This window comes from Lipotes vexillifer, unplaced genomic scaffold (assembly GCF_000442215.2).
Source record: "Lipotes vexillifer unplaced genomic scaffold, Lipotes_vexillifer_v1.1 scaffold954, whole genome shotgun sequence".
NCBI classification, from domain to species: Eukaryota; Metazoa; Chordata; class Mammalia; order Artiodactyla; family Lipotidae; genus Lipotes; species Lipotes vexillifer.
Genome location: NW_006780598.1, coordinates 181,927 through 192,212, shown reverse-complemented (window position 1 = coordinate 192,212; position 10,286 = coordinate 181,927).

The window sequence follows — 10,286 nt, the reverse complement described above, 5'->3', positions numbered from 1 at the left end:
GGGAAAGAGATGAGAAAAGGGACAGACGTGTAGAAGGGCAAGACAAGGATCCTTACTCACCTTACTAGTTTTTCCATACTTGGCTCTGCCCCTTCCAAGCTGTGTCAAGTCCAGCATGTTATTTAACCTTTCTAAGCCTCAGTTTCTCCATCTGCGAATAAGCATACCATAGTGGTGTTGTGAAGATTAAAGAGAAATATCTCATGCAAGATGAGGTAGGTTGAAAATGCCCCCCAGTTCCCAAAGATGTCCACACTCCTATCCCCAGAATCTGTGAATAGTCTACCTTATATGGCAGAGGGGAATTTTGCAGGTGTGATTAAGTTCAGGATCTTTAGAGGAGGATTATCCTGGACTATCTGGGTGGACCCAAGGTAAAGAGAGAGTCCCTGTAGAAGGGGGACAGTAGAGTTAGATTCAGTGAAAGATGTAAGGATGGAAGCAGAGATGAAAGAGGAGAGAAGATGCTACATTGCTGGCCTTGTAGATGGAGGAAGAGGGTATGAGCGCAGGAAAGTAAGGCGCCTCTAGAGGCTGAAGAAGACAAGGAAATGGATTCTCCCCTTGAGCCTCCAGGAGGAACACAGACCTGCAGGCACATTTTAGACTTCTGACCCCCAGAACTGTAAAAGATTAAATTTGATTGCCTTAAGCCACTCAATTCGTGGTAATTTGTTACATCAGCAGAAGGAAACTAATATACAAGTCATATGTGTGCCTCACTCATGGGGGGTGCCTAATGAATAAGAACTGTGACTACCCGTTGAGGTGAATTTATATTATTGTCATATTTTCAGTGAAAGTACTGGGAGGAACTGGGGAGGGATATGAGACTGGGCTGGATACCTTGGCAGCAATTCTTGTGGGTGTTGATGAACCTTGTTCTTCTCTGGGGCTGTCTACTAACCCCCCTATCCCAGGCACTGTCCTGGTTATATGACCAAGTTTCCTTAGGCATTGCTCTTACCTGGGCAGACATTGCCAAAGCCACCACCTGGTCGCAAGTGCTGCGGGTGGGATAGAGAGGGAAATGCAGGGGTCAATCCACACTACTCCCACCGCTGTAACTAATCATCTTTCAGTTGTCTGTAGGCCCTGTTCTGATTCCAGCAAGCACCTCCCAAGGGCACAGAGCACCCTTGGGCCAGTCTCTCCATTTGCAACAACGCTTGCACAGACTGTGGGCCACCGCTGCTTGAACAAGTGAGTCTGACCCTATCTGATGTCCCTCATTCAGGGGCTGGGCTCCTCACTATTTATGGTCTGTGGAAGAATCATTTCTCTGAAACATTTCACACTGCAGGCATGGACTTATTTTACAGTTTTCAAGAATTAGGATCTTGCAAGGAGGTCTATAGCATGTGCACTCCTACAGTCATGAAACAAAAGCCATGTGATTACTTTTCAGGATTGTTTGCTGGGTTTGAGAATAGAATATTTTTACTGAAAATTAATCACAAACATAGGGACAAGAATAAAATTAATATTACAAACACCTGCATAACCAGTGCCCTGCTGTGTCAAATTTAAAAATTAGGCCCTACCTTGGCCTAACCTTTACATTACAGATATGGCAAAGCCCTCTGTTTACCTCTTCCCAGACCCACACCACTCTCTCCTTCTTCAGTGGCATCTGCTATCATGAATTCAGTAACTATTATACCCAGGACAAGTTGTACATATTTGCTACCTATTTCTGTGTTCATACACATTATATAGGATTTTTAAAACATGTTTATGCAAGTTGATAAATGTAGCTCTAGGTCATTTTCATGTTTGTATACTATTTCTTTCAGTATTTGCAATTTATCTTTCTCCTGATGACCCAGACTGTTGCAGTTTCTATTTTTCCAGAAAAAACAAACAAACAAACAAACAATGCTCTTATAAGTCTTTGTGTACCTATCCCCTGAGAACATGTGAACATCTCTAGGGTCACCATCTAGGAGTGGACTTACTGGGTGTGTCTGCATGGATGTGTTTACATAGACCAAATGGAATTTATGCTTTGCTTCATTTATAAAAATTAGATCCTTCTATATACAATTTTCACTTCATTCTTTTTGCTAATCAACAATAAAATTTGCTCAACTCATACCTGTAAGTCTTTCATTATAATGGCTGAGTGATGTTCCTTGCAGTGGTTTTACCATAATCTTTTCAGGCATCCATCTGTTGGCCTGGTACTCTGTGTCTCCAAAATATTTGCCCCCTCTACAAACAATGCAGCAATAACAGTTCAATCATTTGTTTACTAGAATTTTTTTCTTAAATGAGCAGTATATCTAATTGAGTATGAGAGCCAAGTTTATGTTCAGGATTTTTGATGAATGATTAAAATCTTCCTTCTACTTCAGTCGAAATCAAGGTGATTTATGACTTTTCCTGAATCTTAAATAATTCTATGATGCATAAGGGTGGTTGAATATTATCCTGAAGCCACCCAATAGGACATCAGTGAATGGTTTCCAGCAAGCAACTGATAAGGTCAGATCAGTGATTTAGCAAAGCCTCTTTGGCTGCAGTGTGGAGACTGGACTCTGAGGGAGGTGGGAGGGGTGGATGGAAGACCTCATTAGAGGCTATTGCCTTCATCTAGGCTAATGACAATGGTGCCTGAAATAGAGTGATGGCAGTGAAGATGGAGAGAAGGGAATGGATACCACAGCTGATTAGAAGACTGAATCAATAAGCCTTAGGGATTGCTTGGATCTGGGTAGTGAGGGGAAGAAACAGGTTAACTGGGCCTCCCAGTGTTCTGGCTTGGGTAAGTGATGAGACTAGGGATGCGGGAGGAGAAGTGGGTTTGCTGCCTTGCTCTTCTCTTAGGTGCCTTGGCCTTTTAAGGGGAGAGGGGATGACCTTTGTTAGGTTTACTCTCTGGGATCATTGGATTTCAGGTACCTGCAGAAGCCTTGCTAATGCTCAGCCTCTCCCAGCACACGGGGCACAGAATACAGCAGGGTGCATCCAGTCCTCAGAATTGTGGGAAGACTAGATATCATCCCTGGCATTTGTGCCTTGGAGGAAATTCTCTTCTTAAGCAAGGGTAACTCCATACTGGGTTTCCTACACTTTTCTCAGAATCACAAGTCCCCCCCAAACCCCAAAGTGAGTCCATTAGTCGACTCCACATCATCACAGGAGTGATGGCGCTTCCTAAAATTCACCCTAAGTTTCTGTGGGGTCTTCAGGGTGTTGAATCGCCTCAAGTGACATCAGTGATCATCTGAATAAAAGGTGCCAAGTATCATGCCCATGAAATCTGCCTGTGTGCTCTTGTGAGCCCGAGGTGCCTGCCACTCGTAGACTTTAGGGTCCCTCCTTGGCTACTCCTGGACATGCCCAAACATTTTTCTATGGGGAATCCACATCCTTTGTGCTTTCTGTTTAAGGGTGGGGATGACTCTGAGGGCGAGGTGGAATATCGCCCTCCAGAAAATAACCAAGTATGCAGTCATATTAAAGTTCCCCAGCTGTTAACTGAAACATTGCTTATTCTTAGCCAATTAACAATTGTTGCATTTCTTTCCTCAACATATATCTTAGCTCTGGCATATTATTATTCATAATGTCAATAATAAGTAACTTCCTTCTGCTATTTTTATTGTGCATTGTCTCACAGTAAAAAATAATTGGTCACTCTTATTAGGATGCCCAATGTAGATAGGAGGCATCTGAGGCATCTGAGGCCTGATATCAAATCCCTGACAGGTGATGGAGTCAGGATTTTTGACCCACTTCCCTGATTCCACTGATATTTTAATTTTCTCCTCTAAATCATAAATGAGACCATTCTTATTTCCACACAGCTTCCCTTACAGGGTTTCTTATTGAGATTTATGCAGCATTCTCATTCCTGGCTTTATGCCACCTCCATGCTCCTTATCCAACTATATCTTGCATGTAGTCATAGGAAGTTCCTCCTAAGAGGGGTCACCACTCACTGTTCACCACCAGACTAAACACTTCAGATGTTGCATCTGGATCCTTGCTAGCTCACTGGGGCCTGGTGGTCCATAGAAAGTCTTCAAAAAGTGAGACCACATGGATTGAATGAATGAATGAATGAATGTGGAATTGAGGCAACTTACCTTCCTACCACAGCATCTCTAGCCAGAGCCACAGTGTGCTTGACATTCAGACCCAGGATTTCCCAGGTCCTGAGCTTGTACTGACTAGGGAGTGGAAGACCTTGTGAACTCAGCCCCCCAGTGTGTATGCACACCTGTGTGCACATAGGCATGAAGGTGACCATCCAATCACAGGGGCACACTCACCTCTCAGTTTCTGTCTCTGTGTAGAGTTTCCAACATGAGTCCCTCTGGTTTAAATCATTAACATAGTAACTGTCTGGTAAGGACTTGGTATACATTATCTCATTTAATCCTCACAACTTTCTTTTTTTTTAACATCTTTATGGAGAGTAATTGCTTTACAATGGTGTGTTATTTTCTGCTTTATAACAAAGTGAATCAGTTATACATATACATATATGCCATTATCTCTTCCCTCTTGTTTCTCCCTTCCTCCCACCCTCCCTATCCCACCCCTCTAGGTGGTCACAAAGCACCGAGCTGATCTACCTGTGCTATGCAGCTGCTTCCCACTAGCTATCTATTTTACGTTTGGTAGTGTATATATGTCCATGCCACTGTCTCCCTTTGTACCATCTTACTCTTCCTCCTCCCTATATCCTCAAGTCCATTCTCTAGTAGGTCTGCATCTTTATTCCCGTCTTTCCCCTAAGTTCTTCATGACCATTATTTTTTTTTTAGATTCCATATATATCTGTTAGCATACAGTATTTGTTTTTCTCTTTCTGACTTACTTCACTCTCTATGACAGACTCTAGGTCCATCCACCTCACTACAGATAACTCAGTTTCGTTCCTTTTTATGGTTGAGTAATATTTCATTGTATATATATGCCAAATCTCCTTTATCCATTCATCTGTTGATGGAGACTTAGGTTGCTTCCATATCCTGGCTATTGTAAATAGAGCTTCAAGGAATATTTTGGTACATGACTCGTTTTAAATTATGGTTTTCTCAGGTTATATGCCCAATATTGCAATTGCTGGGTCATATGGTAGTTTTACTTTCTGTTTTTTAAGGAACCTCCACACTGTTCTCCATAGTGGCTGTATCAATTTACATTCCCACCAAGAGTGCAAGAGGGTTCCCTTTTCTCCACATCCTCTCCAGCATTTATTGTTTGTAGATTTTTTGATGATGGCCATTCAGACCAGTATGAGTTGATATCTCATAGTACTTTTGATTTGCATTTCTCTTATGATTAATCATGTTGAGCATTCTTTCATGTGTGTGTTGGCAATCTGTGTATCTTCTTTGGAGAAATGTCTATTTATGTCTTTTGTCCACTTTTGGATTGTTTTTTTTTTTTAAATATTGACTTGCATGGGTTGCTTGTATGTTTTGGAGATTAATCCGTTGTCAGTTGCTTCATTTGCAAATATTTTCTCCCATTTTGAGGGTTGTTGTTATGTCTTCCTTATGGTTTCCTTTGCTGTGCAAAAAATGTTAAGTTTCATTAGGTCCCATTTGTTTATTTTTGTTTTTATTTCCATTTCTCTAGGAGGTCGGTCAAAAAGGATCTTGCTGTGATTTATGTCATAGAGTGTTCAGCCTATGTTTTCCTCTAAGAGATTCATGGTGTCTGGCCTTACATTTAGGTCTTTAATTCATTTTGAGTTTATTTTTGTGTATGGTGTTAGGGAGGGTTCTAATTTCATTCTTTTACATGTAGTTTTCCAGTTTGCCCAGAAACACTTATTGAAGAGGCTGTCTTTTCTCCACTGTTCATTCCTGCCTCCTTTATCAAAGATAAGGTGACCATATGTGCCTGGGTTTATGTCTGGGCTTTCTATCCTGTTCCATTGATCTAAATTCCTGTTTCTGTACCAGTACCATAGTGTCTTGATTACTGTAGCTTTTTAGTATAGTCTGAAGTCAGGGAGCCTGATTCCTCCAGCTCCGTTTTTCTTTCTCAAGGTTGTTTGGCTATTCGGGGTCTTTTGTGATTCCATAGAAATTGTGAAACTTTTTGTTCTAGTTCTGTGAAAACTGCCAGTGATAGTTTGACAGGGATTGCATTGAATCTGTAGATTGCTTTGCATAGTAGAGTCATTTTCACAATGTTGATTCTTCCAATCCAAGAACATAGTATATCTCTCCATCTATTTGTATCATGTTTAATTGCTTTCATCAGTTTCTTATAATTTTATGCATACAGGTCTTTTGTCTCCTTAGGTAGGTTTATTCCTAGATATTTTATTGTTTTTTTGCAGTGGTAAATGGGAGTGTTTTCTTAATTTCACTTTCCGATATTTCATCATTACTGTATAGGAATGCAAGAGATTTCTTTGCATTCATTTTGTATCCTGCTAGTTTAGCAAATTCATTGATTAGCCCTAGTAGTTTTCTGGTAGCATCTTTAGGATTCTCTATGTACAGTATCATGTCATCTGCAAACAGTGAGAGCTTTACTTCTTCTTTTCTAATTTGGATTCCTTTTATTTCTTTTTCTTCTCTGATTGCTGTGGCTAAAACTTCCAAATCTATGGTGAATAATAGTGGTGTTCCTGATCTTAGTGGAAATGGTTTCAGTTTTTCACCATTGAGGACGATGTTGGCCGTGGGTTTGTCATATATGGCCTTCATTTTATTGAGGTAAGTTCCCTCTATGCCTACTTTCTGGAGGTTTTTTTTTTCTTTCTCTGATTGCTGTGGCTAAAACTTCCAAATCTATGGTGAATAATAGTGGTGTTCCTGATCTTAGTGGAAATGGTTTCAGTTTTTCACCATTGAGGACGATGTTGGCCGTGGGTTTGTCATATATGGCCTTCATTTTATTGAGGTAAGTTCCCTCTATGCCTACTTTCTGGAGGTTTTTTATCATAAATGGGTGTTGAATTTTTTTGAAAAATTTGCCTGCATCTATTGAGATGATCATATGGTTGTTCTCCTTCAATTTGTTAATATGGTGCATCACATTGATTGATTTGCATACACTGAAGAATCCTTGCATTCCTGGGATAGACCCCACTTGATCATGGTGTATGATCCTTTTAATGAGCTGTTGGATTCTGTTTGCCAGGATTTTGTTGAGGATTTTTGCATCTATGTTCATCAGTGTTATTGGCCGGTAGTTTTCTTTCTTTGTGACATGTTTGTCTGGTTTTGTTATCAGGGTGATGGTGGCCACATAGAATGAGTTTGGAAGTGTTCCTCCCTCTGTTATATTTTGGAAGAGTTTCAGAAGGATAGGTGTTAGCTCTTCTCTAAATGTTTGATAGAATTCACTGGTGAAGCCAGCTGGTCCTGGGTTTTTGTTTGTTGGCAGATTTTTAATAAGAGTTTATATTTCAGTGCTTTTGATTGGTCTGTTCATATGTTCCATTTCTGCCTGGTTCAGTCTCGGAAGGTTGTGCATTTCTAAGAATTTGTCCATTTTTTCCACGATATCCGTTTTATTGGCATATAGTTGCTTGTAGTAATCTCACATGATCCTTTGTATTTCTGCAGTGTCAGTTGTTACTTCTCCTTTTTCATTTCTAATTCTATTGATTTGAGTCTTCTCCCTGTTTTTCTTGATGAGTCTGTCTAATGCTTTTTCAATTTTATTTAACTTCTCAAAGAACCAGCTTTTAATTTTATTGATCTCTGCCAAAGTTTCCTTCATTTCCTTTTCATTTATTTGTGATCGGATCTTTATGATTTCTTTCCTTCTGCTAACTTTGGGGGTTTTTTGTTCTTCTTTCTTTAATTGCTTAAGTTGTAAGGATAGGTTGTTTATTTGAGATGTTTCTTGTTTCTTAAGTTACGATTGTATTGCTATAAACTTCCCTCTTAGAACTGCTTTCACTGCATCCCATAGGCATTGGGTCGTCATGTTTTCATTTTCATTTGTTTTGAGGTGTCTTTTGATTTCTTCTTTGATTTCTTCAGTGATCTCCTGGTTATTATGTAGTGTATTGTTTAGCCTCAATGTGTTTGTATTTTTTACAGATTTTTTTCCTGTAATTAATATCTAGTCTCAAAGCATTGTGGTCGGAAAAGATACTTGATATGATTTTAATTTTCTTAAATTTACCCCGGCTCGATTTGTGACCCAAGTTATGATCTATCCTGCAGAATGTTCCATGAGGACTTTAGAAGAAAGTGTGCTCTGCTGTTTTTGGATGGAATGTCCCATAAATATCAATTATGTCCATCTTGTTTAATGTATCATTTAAAGCTTGCGCTTCCTTATTTATTTTCATTTTGGATGATCTGCCAATTGATGAAAGTGGGGTGTTAAAGTCCCTTACTATTATTGTGTTCCTGTCGATTTCCCCTTTGATGGCTGTTAGTATTTGCCTTATGTATTGAGGTGCTCCTATGTTGGGTGCATAAATATTTACAATTGGTAGATCTTCTTCTTGGATTGATCCCTGGATCATTACGTTGTATCCTTCTTTGTCTCTTGTAATAGTCTTTGTTTAAACTTCTATTTTGTCTGATATGAGAAATGCTACTCCAGCTTCCTTTTGATTTCCATTTGCATTGAATATCTTTTTCCATCCCCTCACTTGCAGTCTGTATGTGTCCCTAGGTCTGAAGTGGGTCTGTTGTAGAGAGCATATATACAGGTCTTGTTATTGTATCCATTCAGCCAGTTTATGTCTTTTGGTTGGAGCATTTAATCCATTTACATTTCAGGTAATTATCGATATGTAAGTTCCTATTACCCTTTTCTTAATTGTTTTGGATTTGTTGTTGTAGGTTTTTTCCTTCTCTTGTGTTTCCTGCCTAGGGAAATTCCTTTAGTATTTGTTGTAAAAGTGGTTTGGTGGTGCTTAATTCTCATAGGATTTTCTTGTCTGTAAAGGTTTTAATTTCTTCGTTGGATCTGAATGAGATCCCTGTGGGGTAGACTAATCTTGGTTGTAGGTTTTTCCCCTTCATCCCTTTAAATATGTCCTGCCACTCCCTTCTGGCTTGCAGAATTTCTGCTGAAAGATGAGCTGTTAACCTTAAGGGGATTCCCTTGTATGTTTTTTTGTTTTTTTTCCCTTGCTGCTTTTAATATGTTTCCTTTGTATTTATTATTTGATAGTTTGATTAATATGTGTCTTGGCAGGTTTCTCCTTGGATTTATCCTGTATGGGACTCTCTGTGTTTCCTGGACTTGATTAACTATTTCCTTTCCCATCTTAGGGAAATTTTCAACTATAATCTCTTCAAATATTTTCTCAGTCCCTCTCTTTTTCTCTTCTTCTTCTGGGACCCCTGTCATTCGTATATTGGTGCATTTAATATTGTCCCAGAAGTCTCTGAGACTGTCCTCAATTCATTTCTTTTTTTTTATTCTGCTCTGCAAGAGATATTTTCACTATTTTATCTTCCAGGTCACTTATCTGTTCTTCTGCCTCAGTTATTCTGCTATTGTTCCCTTCTAGAGTATTTTTCATTTCATTTATTGCGTTGTTCATCACTGTTTGCTCTTTAGTTTTTATAGGCCCTTGTTAAACGTTTCTTTTATTTTCTCCATTCTATTTCCAGGATTTTGGATCATCTTTATTAACATTATTCTGAATTCTTTCTCAGGTCGACTGCCTACTTTCTCTTTATTTGTTAGATCTGGTGGGTTTTTACCTTGCTCCTTCATCTGCTGTGTGTTTCTCTGTCTTCTCATTTTGCTTAACACTCTGTGTTTAGGGTCTCCTTTTCACAGGCTGCATGTTTGTAGCTCCCGTTGATTTTGGCATCTGTCCCCAGTGGCTAAGCTCTTTCAGTGTGTTGTGTAGGCTTCCTGGTGGAGGGGACTAGTGCCTGTGTTCTGGTGGATGATGCTGGATCTTGTCTTCCTGATGGGCAGGTCCATGTCTAGTGGTGTGTTTTGGGGTGTCTGTGCCCTTATTATGATTTTAGGCAGCTCCTCTGCTAATGGGTGGGTTTGTGTTCCTGTCTTGCTAGTTATTTGGCATGGGGTGTCCAGCAGTGGAGCTTGCTGGTCATTGAGTGTAGCTGGGTCTTGGCGTTGAGTTGGGGATTTCTGGGAGATTTTTTCTGTGTGATATTACATGGTCCCGGGAGGTATCTTGTGGGCCAATGTCCTGAACTTGGCTCTCCCACCTCAGAGGCACAACCCTGATGCCTGGCTGGAGCACCAAGAGCCTGTCATCCACACGGCTCAGAATAAAAGGGAGAAAAAAAGAAAGAAAGAAGAAGATAAAATAAAATAATTAAAATAATTATTATTATTTTTAACTTTAAAAAAAT